This window comes from Macaca fascicularis, chromosome 11 (assembly GCF_037993035.2).
Source record: "Macaca fascicularis isolate 582-1 chromosome 11, T2T-MFA8v1.1".
NCBI classification, from domain to species: Eukaryota; Metazoa; Chordata; class Mammalia; order Primates; family Cercopithecidae; genus Macaca; species Macaca fascicularis.
The window spans coordinates 136,134,210-136,152,369 of record NC_088385.1 but is presented as its reverse complement, the minus strand read 5'-3'; the positions used below and the strand labels follow the sequence as shown (position 1 = coordinate 136,152,369).

The 18,160-nt window shown below is 45.3% G+C and overlaps 1 pseudogene; it reads right to left on the bottom strand.

The window, feature by feature from the left end:
• Nucleotides 1-8,751: 8,751 nt before the first annotated feature.
• LOC102127001 (NACHT, LRR and PYD domains-containing protein 9-like) lies at nt 8,752-17,040 on the bottom strand (annotated as a pseudogene).
• Nucleotides 17,041-18,160: the final 1,120 nt, after the last annotated feature.

Sequence of the window (18,160 nt, the reverse complement as noted above, 5' to 3'; positions counted from 1 at the left end):
CTTAAAAATTAATATCAATATTTACTGAGTTCCTGCTACATGCCAGAGTTGCAGTAAGGGCTTTTATACAGTATTTTTTCATCCTAACAGATCTGCAATGTCTTACCCACAATTCTGAAAATTTTTTGGGAAAAAAAAAATCACTCTCAACTTCAAAATTTTTCTTCATAGGTTTGCATCAAAATATTTGGTGAGAAAATTTGGAATAATGCAAAACTATATAAAGTGCTTTTATAGCACACTTACTGTTGCTGTCTTACATGTTTTACTACAGAAATATTGTTTTTATATTATAGGGTTCTACCTCAGATTGGAGGTAATCCTGAGTATACTATATATTAATATACTATGTATCCATCTATGTGTAGAATTGTGTGTGCATGTGTATGTGTGTGCATAAAACTTTAAATTTCTATTTTTTTTTTTTTCTTTTTGAGACAGAGTTTCACTCTGTCACCCAGGCTGGAGTGTAGTGGTGCAATCTCAACTCACTGCAACCTCCGCCTTCTGGTTTCAAGTGATTCTCCTGCCTCGGCCTCCCAAGTAGCTGGGATTACAGGCACCTGCTACCACGCCCAGCTAATTTTTGTATTTTTAGTAGAGACGGGGTTTCACAATATTGACCAGGCTGGTCTCAAACTCCTGACCTCGTGATCTGCCCACCTCGGCTTCGCAAAGTGCTGGGATTACAGGCGTGAGTCACCACGCCTGGCCTAAATTTCTAAATCTTAAAGCTCAGTGGAGCACCAAGGTTTTCAGTGAATGACTGTGGACCTGGGATAGACTGTGCAGTTGTTTAACATATTCACTCTCGTTCCTTCCTTAAGAACAGTCCCTATGGGAGAATCGTACATGACTACCCCGCCCACATCGACACAGCCATATGACTTGCTCAGTCCACTGGAATGGGAACAGAAGTGACTTTTTTTCTGCTCCCTGGAGTTTTAAGTGCCATGAAAAGATCCCCCACTTCTTTCTTTTTCTTCTCCCACAAGACCCGCAACACCCCAGGCAAGAGCTGTTCTAACACAGTTCACAGAATGAACAAGATGTGACATCACAATAGACACAAAATGTGGCCCTGAAATAAATCTCTGATGAGTCACCGAGATGGTGGGGGGTGGGGGGGTCCTATGTTTCTGCAGCACAAACCAACCTAAATTGACTGATACGGGACTTACGACCTCCACTCTCCATGTAGGTAACTGAGGCACAGAGAGGTTAAGAATTCTGCCCAAGATCACAAAGCCGGTCATTGGTAATGCCTGACCTTGAATTGGGGGAATCTACGTCCCAAATATACTTTGTTGAGCATCACACTTGATCACCTCTCACTGAGCCCACTTGGTATTTTATTATTATTTTTTGAGACAGGGTCTTGCTCTGTCACCCAGGCTTGGAGTGCATTTGTGTGGTCATGGCTCACTGCAGCCTCAACCTCCCAGGCTCAAGCAATCCTCCCACCTCAGCCTCTAGAGTAGCTAGGACCACAGGTGCCCACCACCACACCCTGCTAATTTTTATAATATTTTCTGTAGAGATGGGGTCTTACTATGTTGCCCAGGCTGGTCTCAAACTCCTGGGCTCAAACTCCCACTTTAGCCTCCTAAAGTTCTGGGATTACAGGCATGAGCCACCATGCCTGGCCATAAGCTCACTTTTTCAAAAATGACTTTTCCTTTCCTGCGAAGATCCAAACTCCCAGGGTCTATTCCCCTCACACTGCCCCCAAGTCCAAGAAAGCTCTCACGTGAGGCTGATTCGATTTCCGTGGAAGCCGGTCTGCTTGCTGCCTTCAGACCAGCAAGACCCACGGGGTCTCATCAGAGCCTGGCCTAATGAGGGAAGATTTTCGGAGTGCTGATTTATTTTCCTGCCTCCTGAGGTGTGAGCCATGTGGGTTAGAATAACTTACCCTGGTCTGCTGAAGAGCAATTACCCTTCTACAGCTCCCCAAAGGACAATTGAGTCCCCTGTCCATATGTAAAGGCGGCTGCGGGAATGTTCTGTTCCGCAGCCATAAAAGCAGCACAGAGTGTACCTTATTATCACGCTTGCAGCAGCCGCCTCCTTCTTTAACGGTAAACTCTCCTGACATCTCCAACCAAGATAATTATGGTGCTTAGGGGAACTTTTGGCCTTACTAAAAATACTTAGCAACAGTTTGCACAGCAAGGAATGCACTTACAGGTGATGCAGTAAAGATGCTGGAGCCAGCGTTTGCTCATTCACCAGGGAGCCCTCGAAGCTGCCGTCTGCCCCCAGCTTAGACGCATCTCCATTCCTCCTGCATGGAGTCCTCCCTGACCTCATATCCCTGCTGTTGAAGCCAGCACGCTTAGCCCACGTGGATGCTACCTAACAGGGAGTAGATAGAGAGAAAGGAGATGCACCTGCTTCATTCCACTGCTGTGGCTGCAGCTGCAAGGTGTTCACCAAAACCAACTTCCTTTCCTCTTGGGAACGCAGCTCGACAGGATTTCTCAGTCTCCCCTGTAGTTAAAGCGAGATGACTGAGGTTTCATCAGCGGAATGTGAGTGGGAGTGAATTCACGGTTGAATGAAGACCTGGCTTATAAGAACCTTCTCAACCTCATCTCTCCCTTCCCCATCTGCCAGCTGAATGAAGAAGCCCCACAGGAGGTCAGAGTCCCTAGATGGAAAGGACCTGGGTCCCTGAATCACCATGTAGCAGGAGTTCCCCAACGCAGTGGCACTAACTATTACGTGAGCAGGACATAAGGTGTGTTGAAGCGCTATTTACAGCAGTCAACTTTGCCTAACACCACGGCCCTGAGCCAGGGCTGCCCCGACTAAATCCCACCTGTCTTTAGCTGAGCCACTGGAGAATCCCCGAGGTGCCCTAATTGAGATACTCCTCTAACCTGGACCACAGTGTTTGCTAACTGTATTTAGCAAACACTGTGGGTGCTTACAGTTTACCAAGCATTCACTGGGCACTGACTTGGTGCAAGGCACGGAGATAAAGACTCATGGGCAGCCATGTGTACAAAGATTGTTAGATGGGCTCAGTCTCCGCCCCAGGAGTCCACACACAAGTTCAGGGCAGCAAGGCCATGTTCAACTCATATAATTCTACCCGAAGGGGCTGTGCTCACCTATTTGGTCTCCTGAGAAGGAAGTTCAGCTGGGTTTTTTTTCTTTTTTTTTTCCCCAACTTTATGGAGGCACAATTGACAAATAAAAAGAGTATATATTCAAATGTGTCTAGTGTGAGGTTTTGAAGTATGTATACACTTTGAGATGATTGTCACAACCGAGCTAGTTAACATATCCATCCCTTCACATAGTTACCTTCTGTGTGGTCGAAACACTTGAGAGTTATTCTCTTCACAAATACTATTAACTCTATCAGCACACAGCACATTAGGTCTCCAGAATTTATTCTTCTTATGACTCCAAGTTTGTATCCTTTGAACAACATCTCCCCATTTCCTTCACCCTTGACTCTTGGTCACCACCTTCTGCTCTGTTTCTATGGGTTTGACCACTTTAGAGTCCACCTGTGGGTGAGATCACGCCGTATTTGTCTTTCCGTGTAGGGCTTATTTCACTTAGCATGATGTCCTCCAGGTTCATCCACGTTATCCCAAATGGCATCATTACCATCATTAACTTCTCTTTAAGGGTGAATAATACTCCTGTGTGTGTATACAGGTGCCACATTTTCTTTTTCCATGCATCCATTGGTGGACACGTGAGTTGATTCCGTGGCGTGGCCGCTGTGAATAGTGCTGCAGTGAACTTGGGTGTACAGATGCCTCTTCAATGCACTGATCTCATTTCCTTTGGATACATACCCAGAAGTGGAATTGCTGGATCATATGGGAGTTCTAATTTTTTTTTTTTACTTTTTGAGGAACCTCCATACTATTTTCCATCAAGGCTGTACAAATTTACATTCTCACCAACAATGTGTAAGTGTTCCCTTTTCCCCCCATCCTTGCCAACACACCTTACATCGTTTTAATACAAATAGCCACTGTATTCGTCCATTTTCACACTGCAGTGAAGATACTGCTAGAGACTGGGTAATGTATAAACAAAGGAGGTTTCATGGACTCACAGTTCGGGAGGCCTCAGGAAACTTAGATTCATGGCGGAAGGTGAAGGGAAAGCAAGGCACCTTCTTCACAAGGCGGCAGGAGAGAGTGAGAGAAGCCCATGGGAAACTGCTGTTCATGGAACCATGAGCTCTCGTGAGAACTCCCTCACTGTCAACATGAAAACAGCCTGGGGAAACCGCCCCCATGATCCAATCACCTCCCACCAGGCTCCTCCCTTGACATGTGGGGATTATGGGGGTTGCAACTGGAGGTGAGATTTGGGTGGGGACACGGAGCCCAACCATATCAGCCACCTAACAGGTGTGAGGTGGCATCTCACTGCGGTGTTGATGTGCATTTCCCTGATGATTAGCGAGGTTCAGCACCTTTTCATACACCTGTTGGAATTCAGTTTTCTCCTAATCCCCCTTTAGCCAAGAATGGGAAGCTTTCTTTTCACACCACCACTCTTCCAAGTGTCTTCAGCCCTCACATCGGGTGATCCTGCAGGTCATTTGAGCCTGTCTGGGGCACTGCTCATGCCGAAGAGTCTCACCACCATCTCTCGGTCAGCGGCCCTCACTGGACAGGGGCGAGAAGGAAAGCAGGCCCTGACCCAGCTGCACCTGGCTCCCAGGTTCTGCCACAGAGGGTGCTCGTGGTCTCCATCTTGCTCCTGTGTGCAGGATGCTTCTAGGCCAGCTCCTCCCCCAGCCATGCTGCCTTGTACACAGAGCAGGGGCAGAGAAAGCTTGGCCTGCTAAGGTGCTTCTGCCGCTTTCTTGCACCATCGGCCTTGAATACAAGAATTGATCATCTGCTGCCCTTAGAGCGGCCAGTCTCTTTCAAAAGTCTGGCTGTCTTAGGGAGAAGAAAGGGCCTTTAAAGACTTTGAAGAACACACAGGAAGAACATAAAGCACATTGGTTTAACAAATATGTTCTGAGCACTGCCGCATGCCAGGTACCATTCAGGTTGCTAGGAAGAAAGTCATGAAAAAAATACAAGGTCTTGGGCCAGGCACGGTGGCTCACGCCTGTAATTGCAGCACTTTGGGAGGCCAAGGTGGGCAGATTACCTGAGGCCAGGAGTTTGAGGTTTGTCTGTGTGTGGATGTGTGAGTCTGTGTGGGGGGATGTGAGTCTGTGGGAGGGTGTGAGTCTGTGTGTGGGGGTTTGGATGTGTGTGTGGGTGTGTGAGTCTGCGTGTGGGGGTATGGATGTGTGGATGTGTGGGTGTGGGTGTGGGTGTGAATGTATGTGGGAGCATGGGGGCTGTGAGTGTGTGTGGGTGTGTAGGTGTAAGTGTGCGGGGTGTGAGTCTGTGTGGAAGTGTGTGTGGGTGTGTGAGTCTGGGTGTGGGGGTGTGGGAGGGAGTGGGTGTATGAACCTGTGTGGGGCAGTGTGGATGTGTGGGTGTGAGTGTATGTGGTGGGGGTGTGTGTGTAGGTGTAACTGTGGGGGTGTGGGGGGGATGTGAGTCTGTGTGTGGGGGGTGTGGATGTGTGTATGGGTGTGTGAGTCTGTGTGTGAGGTATGGGTGTGTGGGTGCGGGTGTGAATGTGTGCAGGGGCTGTGGGGGTGTGTGTGTGTGGATGTGAACATGTGGGGGTGAGTGTGTGTGGGTGTGAACATGTGGGGGTGACTGTGTGGCGGTGTGAGTGTGGGGGCTGTGAGTGATAAGTGTTATAAAGCAAAATAAGTAAGGGGAGCAGAATACCTAGAGCAGGGGTGCTCTTATTTACATGGTAGTCAGCAGTATTTGAGAAGATAGCTGAAGGAAATGATGCAGAAAGACAAAGAATCACAGGAAAGAGTGTTTGAGGCACGAGCGATGAGCTGGATGGGCAGGCGGACACGGTAGGCAGTGAGATTAGAGAGCAGACAGGGGTCAAGGATGGGGTAGGGCGAGTTTAACTTTCCCTCTGAGTGATATGGGAGTAATCAGACGATTATGAAGACAGGAGAGGCACAATCTGGCTGATGTCCTAAAAGAGGCATTCTGGCTGCTCTGCAAAAAATACATGACAGAGAGTCAAAGATGGAAGAGGGGAGACCAGGTAGCAGACCATCGCAATAATCCGGGGAGGTTCGGGGCAGAAGAGTGCCATAATCTGACTTCTTTTTAATAGATTTATCTGGAGTAGGGCAAGAGTGCATCGAGAGAGAACAGGTAGAAAATCAGTGCAATAATCCCCAGAGATGAGGGTGGTGAGAAGTCCTCAGAGGCTGCCAGAGCCAGAAGGGTTTGCTGATGGGCTGATTGTGTGGCGTGAGGGAAGCAGAGGAGTCCAGGTGACTTCAGGGTCTTCAGCTGGAGCATCGGGATAAATGAAGTTGCCATTGACGGAGACGGGGAAGATGGCTGCATGAGTGCACTAACCCATGAGTTCTGCCTCAAGCATGTTAAATTGAGATCTATGCTAGATATACAAGAAGAGATATCCGGAAAGGTGCTGCATGTGAAAATCTTGAGTCTGAGGTAGATGTCCAGGCCAGATACATAGACAAGAGAGTCATTAGCCTGTAGATTGTACTTAAAGAGAAGGAAGAGAGGAGAGGAGAAAAAAGAGACCTAAGGAATTGAAAAATGAGGAAGAACTTGCCCAGGAGATGGGGAGGGAGGTGCTAGTGGAGGGAGGTAAGAAACAGGAGGGAGTAGGGTCCCCAAAGGAAGAAGTTGATTCAGGAAACAAGAAACAATCAATGGTGCTGTATACTGATTAAAGGCAGATCAAGATGAAGACAGAGAATTGAACATGAAATTCAGCAACACTGAGATCACTGGTCTTCTGGACAGGAACTTCTTTTCTTGAGTGCTGGGAGCAAAAGAGTAGATTAACAAAAGAGTGAAGAGAGGAAAATACTGTGGACGGTTTTTCTAATGGGTTTTGCTAAAATAAAGAAGAGGGGAGGAAAGAGAAAAGGTGGGATAGCAATTTTCTTAAAAATTAAAGATATTATAAGATATTGCAGGACTGATCAAGTGGTGAGAAGAAACATAATATTGCAAGGGGACAAGAGAACCACTTCCGGAATGTGAATGTCCTCGCGTAGTTGATAGATGGAATGCACTGACCAAGGAGAAGGGTTGACCTTAAATCAGAGCGCAAACCATTCATCCATTGTAATAGGATGGAACCAATCTGTAGGTTGAGAGATAGGGATCTGAGAACTCACAACATTCTTCTCTTACTACTTCTATTGTACTCAGTGAACAGAAAGCAAATGGCTTTGGGAGCTGTAAAGGGGTTTCTAGACTGCACTGAGGATCCACTGAAATTCATGGCCAGAAAATTGAAGCAAGGCCAGTGGGCATGAGCGGGTGTTTCCCCAGTTACTTCCAGCTGCCTGCATGCAGGGGCGATGTAGATGCACAGTTGGATTTACCTGGAATTGCTGTTTTTGCAGGCGAATCTAACAGATGGAGAGAGAGCCCAGAGCATTGAGGGTATAGACAAGAGTTCGATGATGACTGTGGAACATAGTGTCTAAGCTCAGCACAGAGAGAGATGAAGATGAACTGTGTGTGTTCTGATTGGAGGTCAACCTCTCCTCCCCAAGAGGAGAGTGATGAAACATGACAAGGAAGTAGGAGGAATGGAGTACAAATCCAGGTGAAATAAAAGAACGTCAGGATTTGAAGAACGGGGGGCAGTGAGCTACACAGGTGAGAAGTGGAGACCAGAGAATGATGAGACATTTGGAATTGAGAGTGGGGTGGGTGCACTTTTTTTGATAATGCAAAAACATCTAAAGGGTGATATCAACAAGGGGCTGCTTCACGGCCTCTCAGTGTGCAAGGCTAATATCTGTCGCAGAGGGTCATGGAAGGGCTTTGGGAGCATAGAAATTGGGAAATTAATTCTTACTCATGCTCACTGAGGATGTTGAAGAAGGCTGCACAAATGAGGTGAGTTTTTGGGGGGTCTTTTTGGCTGGGTCTTGAAGCATGCACAGATTCTAAATGGGTGGGGATTGTGCAGTAGAGGACTAACCTTGCCCCAAGAAAGGCTTGGCTGCTGACCAGCCAGCCTCTAAGTCCTTGGGATGTCCTGCCTGAAAAGAGCATCTTTGTTTACCGGGGACCTTTTTCCCACATTAGTCAATGTGGTTCATGGTGGGGGGTCTTGGACAAAGCAGTTATCCGCTCAACCTCTGTAGGGCCTGGAGAATCAGGTCAGCCATGAGGGTGGTCAGGTGAGTCTATAGGACCATCACCCAGTCAGAACTCTGCCCACCAAGGCTGGGGGAGCTTCACTGGCCGGCAGGAGTCTGTGCGTGTTGTCACACTTCATGGCTGGGGGCAGTAAGTGCTGTGCCTGTGACTCCAGTGAGAGAGGACAACTGGAACTCTCCTGGGCCCCCCCCGTGCACTGCTTCCATATGCTGGGTTCAGTCTGCACACTTTCACTGTAATAAACTGTCGCTGTGAGCATACCTGCTTTGCTCAGTCGTGGGCCTTCTAGGAAGCCACTGAGCCTGGGGGTAGTCTTGGGGGCCACAGTATTGGAGGTAAAGATGAAGGCCAAGAAACTCTAGTTAAGGACCTGGTATGAAACAAAACAAAACAAAACAAGGAAACTTGGAAATGTCATTTTCACATGAATAGACAGTACACAGAAAGGAAAAAAAAATTACTCTTAAACATATGAAAAAAGGGTCCAACCTGACTTTACAATATCACAAGTATAAGAGTATATTGAGATACCATTTTTTTAACCTAGGAGATTGGAACAAATCCCAAAGCACAGTAACACACTGCATCGTCAAGGCTGTGGGGGCCCTAGGTCTCTCACATACAGCTGGCAAAAATGTGAACCAATTTAATTTGGCAATATCCATTAAAATTACAAGTACAAATACATTCGACCCATTTGTCCTATGTCTGTAAATTTATCCCATCCAAATACTTGTCCATGTGAGAATGCCTGTGCATAACAATATTCATTGCAGCTTTTTTGTGTAATAGAAAAAGATCGAAAGTAACTCATATGTCTATCAGTAGGAGACTGATTGAATAAATTACATTATACTATCCACCAGAATAAATAATGCAATGCAGCACATCTGAAAAAGAGGAATGAGAAAACTGTGTACTGATGTAGAAAGAGATACATTTCAATGACAAAAAGCAAGTCGCAATACGGTATTACAGCAGGCAACTATTTATGTTAAAAAGTGTGGAAAATAAGAATACACATTGTATTTGCATGTGTTCGCATAAAGATACCATGTAATAATACACAAATAATGGATAAATGTAATGGCCTCTTTGGGGGTGAAGAGAGGAAGGGGAAGGATTATTTTTGTACCATGTGAATATATTGTTTATTACACAGATTAAATTTAAAAAGAAAGAACTGCTATTTTCTAAACCACAGTACATTTTTGAATGCTTCTAAAAGACTGAAATGAAGTTGACTGCAGAAACATGTTTTGTGCCATTTCTGCTGGTTATCTGCTAATGTACTAGGCAGCCTCTACAATGCCCCCACCAATGCCTGCCTCCTGGCATTCATGCTCTTGTGTAATCCCCTCTCCTCACATGTGAGCTGGACTTACTTCTAATAAATGGAACATGGCACATGCGATGAAATGTCACTTCCAATGTTGGGTCATAAAAAGACTGTAACTCCCACCTTGGGTAGCAATGTGAGGTGAAATGTGTCCCTTTACAATTTACTGTTAAACCCCTAACCCCCAATGTGAATGCATTTGGAAATAGGACCTTTACAGAGTTCATTAAGGTTCAATGAGGTCATAAGGGTAGACCCATACTCTGCTAGAACTGTGTCCTTATAAGAAGAGAAGCTAGGCACTGTGGCTTACTTCTGTAATCCCAACACTTTGGGAAGTTAAGGTGGGAGGATTACTTGAGCTCAGGAGTTGGAGACCAGGCTGGGCAACATAGTGAGCCCCCATCTGCTAAAAATACTTTTTAAAAAATTATGGCTGGGTGCAGAGGCTCATGCTTGTAATCCCAGCATTTTGGGAGGCCAAGGTGGGAGGATCACATGAGCCCAGGAGTTTGAGAGCAGCCTGGGCAACACAGTGAAGCCCCAGTTCTACAAAAAACAAAACAAAACAAAAAAACAAAAATTAGCCAGGCATGCTGGTGTACACCTGTAGTCCCAACTGCCTGGGAGGCTGAGGCCAGAGGATCTCTTGAGACTTGGAGGTTGAGGCTGCAGTGAGCCATGATTGTGCCACTGCACTCCAGACTGGGCAACAGAGCAAGACTCTTTACAAAAAGAAAGAAAGAAGGAAGGCAACACCAGAGCTTTCTCTCTCTCTTTACTATGTGAGGACACAGAGAGAAGGCAGCTATCTACAGGCCAGGAGGAGAATCCTCACTAGACACCAACACTCTTGGACCTTGACCTTAGACTTCTAGCTTCCAGAACTGGGAGAAAATAGATTTCCTGTTGTGTAAGCCACACAGTCCATGGTATCTTGATATGGTAGCCTGAACATGCTCCTTCAGGTGACAGGTGTGCTCTCTCTCTCTCTCTCTCTCTGTGTGTGTGTGTGTGTGTGTGTGTGTGTGTGATTACTTGTTCTAGAGGGAGTCAGGAGCCACATCACAAAACAGCCCCATGGAGAGGCCCAGGTGACAGAGGCCTGAGGCTCATTGACAGCCACGTGAAAGAGCTTGGAAGCCAACCCTCTCCACATCAAGCCTTGAGATGACTTTACCCCTGGCCAGCATCATGAGAGGCCCTGAGCCAGAGCAACTTGACGAAGCTGCTCCAATGCTTCTTACCTACAGAACCTGTGAGAGACTGAATGTTAGTTGTGTTCAGCTGCTATGTTTGGGGGTGATTTGTTACACAGCAATAGATAACTGATACATCCACACAGCAAGTTATTCCAAAGCTTAGCAGCCTGAAACAACAACACACACTTATTATGGCACACAGTTGCTGTAGCTCAAAAATTGGTACTGGCGTAGGCATTGGTCTAGCTCAGGACTCCTCATGGTTGCCATCAAGGTGTTGGCCAGGGCTGCACTATTGGTTCAACTGGGGTTCGGCAGCCACTTCTAAGATGGGTCACTCACAGACTGCTGGAAGGAGGCCTCTGTTCCTGACTGTGGGCAGGTCTCAGCTCTCCATCACATGGGTCTCTCCACTGGTCTGTTTGAGAGTCCTTTCAACGTGGCAGCTGGTTTCCCCCAAAGCAAGTGATGCAAGAGAGAGAGAGGAGAGAGTGTGTGGCCCTGGATGTCACGCACTATTTATAATACCCTATTGGTGACCCAGCTCAGCCCTATTCAGTGTCGGGGGGACCTTCCCAATGGAGTGTACTCCAGGATCAGGGACCCTTGGGGAGCAGGTTGAAGACTCTATTGAGACGGGATTTTTCCCTTGACCTTGACCCTTCCGGAGTGGTTCATTTCACTCAGCCTGCAGTCTGTGGACAGCTAAATGTTAACAGCTCAGTGAAGAGTGAGGGTGACAGACTCCTGTACCTTCCCTTTTTGACACAGTTTTTGTTGGGTGTTCAGGAAGAACCAAGTCACATGAACTGTTTGAAAGATGATGAATGTGGAAGGCTTTACTGAACAGTGGAAGTGGCTCTCAGTGGAAGGGAGCTGGAAAGGAGATGGTGCAGGAAGAAGGTAATCTTTCCCTGAAGCCCAGCCATCTCTGGCTGGGCTCCCCTCCAAAGCTGCACCATCTGAAGTTCTCCCTGGCTCAATTGCAGTTTCTCGGCTCCCCACTCAGCCGCTTCCATCCTGGTCCATCAGCAGCTTGTGTTGCTCCCTTCTTTTTTTCCTGCCCGCTGGTCTGGCTTTTGTGGGCACAGGACAGGGGGCAGAGTGGGCCAAAAAGGCAGTCATTTGGAATGGGATCAGCTGCTTTCACTTAGGGCTGAGGGTCCAGGCTTGAGGGTGGAGTTTAGCTGGGAGCCCAGCCCTTCTGTATAAGGGTAAACTGTTTTTACTTAGGGTAGAGGTTCCAGGCTTGAGGGTAGAGTTCAACTGGGAGCCCAGCCCTTCTGTATAAGGGTCAACTGTTTTTACTTAGGGTAGAGGTTCCAGGCTTGAGGGTAGAGTTCAACTGGGAGCCCAGCCCCTCTGTATAAGGGTCAACTGTTTTTACTTAGGGTAGAGGTTCCAGGCTTGAGGGTGGAGTTTAGCCGGGAGCCCAGCCCTTCTGTATAAGGGTCAACTGTTTTTACTTAGGGTAGAGGTTCCAGGCTTGAGGGTAGAGTTCAACTGGGAGCCCAGCCCCTCTGTATAAGGGTCAACTGTTTTTACTTAGGGTAGAGGTTCCAGGCTTGAGGGTGGAGTTTAGCCGGGAGCCCAGCCCTTCTGTATAAGGGTCAACTGTTTTTACTTAGGGTAGAGGTTCCAGGCTTGAGGGTGGAGCTTAGCTGGGAACCCAGCCCTTCTGTATGAGGGTCAACTGTTTTTACTTAGGGTAGAGGTTCCAGGCTTGAGGGTAGAGCTTAGCTGGGAGCCCAGCCCTTCTGTATCACTAGGACAACATTGATAACACAGTCCCAGGGCTGGGGGTGGGTCTGAGGATTGGGGGATTTCAGGAATGAGGTTTAGGGATGAACAAAGAATGCTTGAGCCTTGTCAGGTAACCATTTCTAACTACTTGGTGCTTTCCTTTCCCTATAAATTTGTATGGAGCCTACATAAAGAAGAAGGAAATAACATAAATGATAACATACTGAATATATATGTTGGTGAATTTTTTTTTTTTTTTTTTTTTTTTTTTGAGACAGAGTCTTTCTCTATCACCAAGCCTGGAGTACAGTGGCAGGATCTTGGCTCACTGTAACCTTGACCTCCCAGGCTCAGGTGATCCTCCCACCTCAGCCTCCTGAGTAGCTGGGGTTACAGGCGAGTGCCACCATGCCTGGCTAATTTTTGTATTTTTGTAGAGGCAGTATCTCTGTATATTGTCCAGGCTGGTCTTGAACTTCAAGGATGGTCTTGAACTTCAAGGATCACGCTATCGGCCCACTTCAGCCTACCAAAGTATTAGGATTACAGGTGTGATCCATTGCACCTGGCCACTGCTAGAGACTTTTCATACAACAGTATGTCATGGAATTCTATGTTAGTACATATAGGTCTACTTTATGCTATTTGGTTTGTTTAAAAAAAATTATGGCAGTGAGGTGTTTAATATTTTAAAATATACAAAAACAGTGTAGATACATTTGAGTAATACTGAATTCTTAGAAAATAATCTATTGGAGTGTCATATATGAAAGGATAAGTAAAGATTTGGAAATGCTTTTTTTAATTGGACAAGAAAACCGATCAAATCTATATCTGGACAAACTAGAAACAGAAACTTTGAGTGCTAGCAATACAAACTATAGACACATTGATTCTATCGTCACTTCTACGTCAGAAGTATCAGAGAATTGCGGTGCCTGCAAAGGCGTGCTCTTACACACCAAGACACCCATTAAAAAAATAAAGCCGAGCTTTCCAGTGTGTTTAGCACTCATTTAATGTACTTGTTCTTTCAAATATTGCAAGGTAGGATGGGATTTCTAAAGATAAGGGCATATAGAACCGAGGCAAAGACAATCAGCACATACACACTGAATCACTCTCCATAATTATATTGCTAGAACACCGTCAGGGAGTAGCCCTGAAATCACAGACCTGCTGCCATGATGTGCAATTACAGGACAGAGGTGCCAGGAGGAGAAGTGCCCACTGACCAAGGAAAGCCTTTGTGAGAAGATTACTTCAGGGTGCTCTCCATCAGAGAAGCACACCCCTGATCTTGTATTCCTCGTCGGTCCAAGGTTTATGTGAATTGGTCAGGTCGGGAATTTTTTCTTCCACAGACATCAGCCTCTTCTGAGTTTCTTCATCAAAGGCACATTTGTGCAGCCTTAAATCTTCGGAAGTAGGGAAGATGGTTAAGTTTCCTTTTAGCTACAGTGACACCAAGCATCCACAGGGGGCACAGTCCGGGTGGCTCAAAGCCTCACACAGCACCGCCACCACATCAGGGTCCAAGGTAACCCAGTTGAGGTTCAGGCTCCTCCATGTTTTGCAGGCAGTGAGTGCCACAGTAGGCATGGGTGATTGGCCACGTTTGCATTGCAAGACACTCTAAAGTGAGGATGGCGTCACATAACTGTTTGACACCAGCACCTCCTATTTCATCATGCCCAAGTTTCAGGGTCTTCAGTGTTTCATTGCAAATAAGAACAGCAGCAATGTCCTTAGGGAAACAGAAGTAAGGAAACAGCCCATCAACCACAATTCCTGTATGTTGCAGTCTGTGTGCTTCAGCGCTTCACACAGAGATGCCGCGCCATTATCTTCCAGGAAATTTGATCCCAGATCAAGGAGGGATAGGGATTTATCCCATAAAAGGAGGAGGACGAGACACAGGTGAGACAGCAGCACATCAACATCAGTGTCGCCAGGGCACAGCAACATCATTCTTTCGTCCTTTGCGGGATTTTCTACCAAGGAGAGATGTGTCAGCTTGCTGTTGCAGGCCAGGACAGAGGCGATGTCTTCACAACCTTCATGGGAGATGCCAGTATCAGCTCTTCTATCTTGCATGTTGCATGCTTCAATGTCTCACACAGGTGCCTGACATCAGTATGGGAGAGGCTAGTGCCATACGGGCTCAGAAATTTCATATGAGGGTCATGAAGAACTGCCTTAAATAATTCTGAATCATTCCCAAAGTTAGGCATACAAGTAAATGTGAGTTTTTGGAGCTTACAAGCAGGCTGAGCCAGCACTTTGCCAAGAATTGCCAGGGAGGCATCACCAAGCCTACTGTTTTCCATGTCTAACGTCTGGAAGTTCTTGTTGGTAATGAACATTAAGCAAAGCTCCCACCAGTAAACGAGCTTGTCATTGTGATCTGAGACGCATCCTGAGAAATCTGGAAAATATTCTCTACACACATGTGAAGTATAGTTAAATTCTGACAATGCTTCAGGCAGACTGAAGATACTACCAAATGTTCTATGTTACCAATATAAATGAAAACTTCTTCAAAGAAATTTATCACTTGTGTTACAAATTCTTTTTCCTGAGTTGCAAATAAACCACAGAATAATTCCTGGAAACCTATCGCTTCCCTATCAGCTTCACATTGACTTAAACTTTTAAGGCACTGGGTTATTTCTTGCTTTAGGTCTTTTGACAATGGAAAACCCAAGGATGTCTCCAGCAAGCTGATGATTTCTTCTGTTGAATTTCCAAACACGAATACCCCCACCTGGGTCAAGTGGGTTTAAGGCTGAGCCACCCTGGCTCTTACAAGCTGGATTATGCTTCCAATGGTTGGGTTAGGATCATCTTTGGGTCGTTTGAGCAAATAAAACATGGCAGCACAAAACTCTTGGATACATATATGGATGAAGGTAAAACAGTTACCTCTCCTTTGGAGAAGTTTCATACCTGCCCACATTAAGCCCTCAGACTCAGATAACCCATTCCTCCAGAGATCCCATGGCAAAATACAAGTGTATGTGTCCACATTCCCTGACTTCCTGCTTTAAATACATTTGTTTAAAATGATGTATATAAAGAGGTGGTATTTTGGGAGTTTATTTCAAGGTCTTCTCCCCTTTCTAGCCACCATTTCATACAAGTACAGACCAACCAGCATATAAAGGGATTATGGCACAAGATAAACAGCGGTCCAGTATCTCTCACAAAATTAAAGGCTTTCAAGACTTTATTCTTCTCGCTGAAGAAGTAGGAGAAATACAGCTTCCTTTCAAGTTCAGTGAATCCTGGGAGCTTTATGAGTTTTGGATGCTACACCATAAAATAGTTTTTTTTTTTTTTTTTTTTTTTTTTTTTTTTTTTTTTGCATACCCACTTTTCCTAATGCAATAAGCAGAGAGGATTCTGGAATCATCTTTTTTTTGCAACAAACTGCTCAGGATAATTTGTGTTGGCTGCTGCTGCCTCCAGTCATCATACAAGTCAGCTTTAAGTTCCAAGTCAAACTTCAGTTGCTCAAAGCCATCCATGATGAACAGAATTTGCTCTGGCTGGGAAAAAAAGTCTTTGATCTTTTCTGGAGACTCAGGCCAGTCCCAGTCCCTAGAGAGGAGCTCCAGTAAGCTGGTCTCTGTGATACCGTTCGTTTCACAGACATTAAGGAAAAAAACAAATGTGAATCTATCCTTCCATAACATAAGTTTCCCTCTGCCCAGTCCAACATCACTTTTTTTTTTTTTTTTTTTTTTGAGACTGAGTCTTGTTCTGTCATCCAGGTTGCAGTGCAATGGTGCGATGTCAGCTCAGTGCAACCTCTGCCTCCCAGGTTCAAGTGATTCTCCTGCCTCAGCCTCCCAAGTAGTTGGAATTATAGGCATGCACCAGCATGCCCAGCTAATTTTTGTATTTTTAGTAGAGACGGGGTTTCACCATGTTGGCCAGGCTGGTCTTGAACTCCTGACCTCAGGTGATCCGCCTGCCTCGGCCTCCCAAAGTGCTGGGATTACAGGCGTGAGCCACTGCACCTGGCCCATTACTTTTCTTAAAAGGGTTGTTTTTCCAATTCCATCAGAGCCTTCCAGGACCACAGTGAGTAGTCTAGCTTCAGCAGCATATGCATCATTCAATACTTGGACTCACTTTTCATGATTTCTTTGTAGAAATGCTCAGGGACATGAACACAGGTTTCCCTTTCCCATACAAGTTGAATTTTTTCTTTCATGTGCTTTCTATATGGGTTGAGCTTATTTCTCATCTCTTCCTGAGCCTTCGTCCAGAGATCTTTCCTACTGATCTGTAGAAATAGGTTCAGTGTCACCTTCCATGCCTGTTCTCCTGGATAATGTTTGTCCAACAGCTTTGCTACATCTTCTTTGGAAGGCTTCTTTAGCTCAGGCCAGGTGATTGACTTGAGTTCAGATGTCAAAGGTTCTTGTTTGAGGAGCTCCTTAAATTTCCAAAACTCTTCCTTTCTGAGCTCCTTCAGCTACCACAACAAGCCAAAATCTGAAAAGAAAAAAAAAAAAAAAAAAAGGATTCCACCACATTGTCCCAGATTGTGAGCTCAGATGTCTCCAGAGGGAAAAGAAAGATCCTCAAAAATAAAGAATAAATGATACCCAATCCTGCTCCTGGTCCTTCTGGCTGGTACTCATCCTATTTTATGCTATTTTAACTGGCATATGGCACTTCACAGGATGTTTATAGACTGTTTTATGTAACTATTCACTTATTGGTGTCCTTTTCAGTTAGTTCAAGTTTTGCACTGTGAAAAATAATAATAGACAATCTCCAAAGGTTATGTACCTTATGATTCTATTTCTGTGATATCCTAAAAAAAAAAAAATTATAGTGACGTAGAACATATGACAAGGGCCAGAGGTAAGGGGTGGGGAAGGAGTATGTTACTATGAAGGGTTAATGTGAGGAAATTTCCAGTGCCCTGATGGTGGTGCCAGTTACACCAATCTATACCTGTGTAAATTTCATGGAACTATACAGAGCTAACATGTCAATTTTGATAAGTGGTAACTTTTTAAAAGTAAATTGATGTTTTAAAGTAATCATATATGTACAATGCTGCTGTGACCATCCATGTAATGCCCGACATGAGGAGGCTGCTCTAGGGCAGCCTATAGGAAGAGTGATGCCAAGTCACAGGTTATCACATCTTTGATTTTAATATTTTCTGCCAAGTAAATATTGTATTGTGTTGCTTGAAAGCAGCTACACAGATGGGCTTTTATTAAATTAGCAAATTTTGTTTCATATATTTGAGGTTTACAATGTGATATTTTGGGGTACATATAGATGGTAAAAATGGTAAGAAAAAAATGCAAAAGAAATAAAAAAGAAAAAGAAAAGAAAACAATTACTGTGGTGAAGCAGATTGACATAACTGTCATCTCACATGGTTCCTTTTTTGTGACAAGAGCAGCTAAAATCTATGTATTTAACAAAACCCCAATACAATTTTGTTAACTTTCGTCCTCATAATGCACCTTAGACCTCTAGACCTGTTTATTCTGCATATCTGCTCATTTGTATCCTTTGACCTACACTGCAGCATTAGTAACATAGTCACAATAACCAAGACACCGAAACAACCTGAATGCCCACGAGCGGGTGAA